This window comes from Dipteris shenzhenensis, unplaced genomic scaffold, assembly GCF_047967505.1.
Source record: "Dipteris shenzhenensis isolate YYH24624 ecotype China unplaced genomic scaffold, Dip_SZ_1.0 scaf0448, whole genome shotgun sequence".
NCBI lineage: Eukaryota > Viridiplantae > Streptophyta > Polypodiopsida > Gleicheniales > Dipteridaceae > Dipteris > Dipteris shenzhenensis.
This window is the reverse complement of record NW_028239754.1, coordinates 30,001-33,389: the sequence shown is the minus strand read 5'-3', so window position 1 is coordinate 33,389 and position 3,389 is coordinate 30,001.

Below are 3,389 nucleotides of genomic sequence, written 5' to 3'. Positions count from 1 at the left end.
TCGGCAGCTTGATATCGTTTATCCATGTAGGGAATACCTGTTTCGTAGACAACCATTCCGCAGCGAATTGGGAATCTTGCTATAGAAATTTCTGATAGATTATCTCCCGTAAAAGATATAGATTTACCAGCTGCTATCTCAAGATAGTCTCTCAGACTCTTCCATATCTCATCCTCCCTCTCCTTCAAACCCTGAGGTTCCATATTAAAGGCGGAACAAATCTTTTCTATCCAAGCACGCGTCCCATCAGGACCAATAGGAAAAGGTGCTCCAATTAACTGGCATTTACGACGCCGCATCAGAGTCGTCGCTGTACGGCTCAGAGAGGGATTCACGCCGCAAACATACACTCCCTTGCCTAATGATGGAAGTTCAGTATATCTCTGGGAGGGTAACCACCCCGATACCTGAATGGATTGACGTTTCGATTCCGGATTCGGTTGAGAAGCTACATTGAAGTTAGAGATCCAAAAAGAACTGAAGCATGATTCTTTAATTTCCGTCCCTCCGGATTAGCCCCCCCCGCTTCCGTCGTCGCAGTGTCAACACCCCCAACTAAATCCTGTTTCTGTTCGTGTCTAGATATGTCAAATTCCGGACACCGATGCGTCGTGGCAGCTGATACAGTATCCTCTCCCTGAGTAAAAGCATAATCCGATCCATTGGCCCGCGCAACTACAATTGGTACTCCAAGTTCGTTTTCTAGCTTGGGTGCTATGCCTTCTAGGTCCGTCTTTGTTATTTCCGTGGTACATGTGCCAATCCAAATAATGACACTAGGGTTTCTATCTCGTTTTATTTGGATACAAATTCTCTCCAATTCCCCTTGATCATTTAATTGGGCCGAGACGTCCCCCTCTTCCGACTCTGCCATTGCATAACGAGGTTCCGCAAGGATCGTAACTCCAAGAGCGTTCTGTAAGAAATAACCACAAGTCTTTGTACCTACCACTGGGGAAAAGCTGTCTTCGATCTTTTGATATAACCAAGCCACACAACTAATGGGGCAAGAAGTGTGATAATTTCCGGTTTCACATTCAAAAGTGAGAGTTTCGGGAGTCTTCGTGAAAGGGTTTCCTCAGAAAGGGTACACATACAAGAAATTTGCAGTTTCGGTTTCGAATCATCGTAAAAATCAAGCAGAATATCCTGTTGAGTTTGCTGGGCATTCCTCTGCCCCCCACCATCGGGATTCAGATAGAAATCGGAGAGCAGACTGAATAATTCTCTATCTGGAATTTCCCTTGGCACAACCCCTTCTGGTCGAGACAATATCTGATCCGCCACATTGGGATGGAAATCACAAACATAATTGAGATCTGATTGACATTCAGCCGTTTCAAACAATGTTTTCCCCTTCACCCTCGAGACCCGAATGTCCTCAATGAGAGGCAACACTTCCAGCACAGGCATCGGGCAGGCTTCTACATGTTTATCAATGAGATCTCTCCTAGATGTCCGATTCCCCACCAAACCTGCTAATCGCAATGGGTGGGTATGTGCCTTCTCCCTAACCGACGCAGCAATACGATTTGCTGCAAAAGGGGCATCGAATCCATATCCGTGATAATAATGCAATAATCCGCATGATTCGATGGAGCGGCAAAACCTCCACGGACTACGTCCCCTAAAACGTCGAATAGAGTAGTATCATATTCATAAGAAGCATTCGATTCTTTCGATGATTTAACCGTTTCTCCCACTACGTATCCCCCACACCAGCTCCCGCAGGTGGTCCCCCTGCTTCAACACGATCCACTCCGCCATAACCCTTATAAATGACATCTCAGGCCACACATCTTCATAGTGGTAATCCTTCGATTGCAAAGTGTCTATAATGGTAGGTATCAAGAATCCCGTGGGGGTGAAAGTACTATCATGTTTCGGGATCACATCAATTTGCAATACCCGTTTTCCGCGTCTCGCCAAAGCTATTGATATATTACAACTTGTTGTTGACTTAACCAATTCCACCCTTTCCATAAAAACTGCTACTTTCGTTTCGCAAAGCTCCGATTCATTTTCTTCATCCCGACTATCCCCCACTTCCCCCCCCTCCCCCTCACGTTCTCTTTCCCCTTTTTTCTTCATTTTTCACCCCTTATCCATACTTTCCCCCCGTAGACTCATTCATTCCATTTATGGATTCAAGTTTATGGATCCTCCACCCGCCTGCAATTATTGATATCGATACGGATCGTGGGTTCCATGGGCCGGGAGAGTATCTTCTTATTCATTCGGATTGATGATTGGTATTATTCTACTGCTAACTGCCTTCGTTTCTCTTGTCTCCTAAGAGTTTTTTTCTTCTCCTTTCCAAGATATTCCTTATACCTCTATAAGTATCCTGTGACTATTCTACTATGTTTTCCGGAAAAGGAGAAATAGAAACTAGTGATTGGTGATCGATCGATATGCATCTTGGGGTTGGGGGGGGGCGATCAATCACGACCAAGATCAACCATGACCGAGATCTTCCACACCAGCCCCCCCCCCGATTCGTAGGCTCTATCCGAGAAGGCAAAAGGGATTGCTATCATTACTGCTTCTTCCTATAATGAGAGTTAGGGTGTACGCGAGGTTCATGAAGTCTCGAAGAAAGCTTTGGGTCTTCGAGTGGTTAACGTCTTGCAGATCAAGGGGCGGCTCAAGGAACAAGAGTCTCTGGAAGTATATGGGATGAATCATCTGCCACTTTCCTCGGTAGCTCAGCAGTAGAGCGGTCGGCTGTTAACCGATTGGTCGTAGGTTCAAATCCCACCCGGGAAGATTCATCCATTTCCAGTAGGATAGAAGATAGTCTAGATGATGTACCTCCCTTCAATAGGGATAATACTTTCACTTACGTCAGGGGAGGGGGAGGTACCTCCTCATAATATATATCGTAGAAACCGATAGTATCTTTGAAGATTTACATTATCCACATTCGAGATTCTCAGTAATGAGGTAGTTCTCCCACACCCGTATGCCGAATCGGGACTATAACCATATAGTCGATCAACCGATAGAGGATTCAATATCATGCCTATTTTAAGCTTCTAATAATGGATAGAAGACTCCATACCCTCCCTTCTCTTGGCCAATCTAATGCTTCTAAGGATCCGAGTCTAGCGTCGCTTCTTCGAGAATCCCTACTCCAGAGTACTGAATGGTTGGGATAAGCAAATCAATCAATCTTTGTTTTGTCCTCGTCGGAGTCTAGATGTATCGAAGGCTTCTACTCGCTCGACTTGTTACTAGATTGTAAAACCGGAGATTCCACCCCCGGGAATTCTTCCCGATGGGGTTCCCCCCACAGGGGGGGATGTTCTGTCGGTGTGGATCCGTGACAATACCCCGTTCCGGAGTCCCAATCGGGACTATTCCCAACGGGGAATTCAACTCGAGGG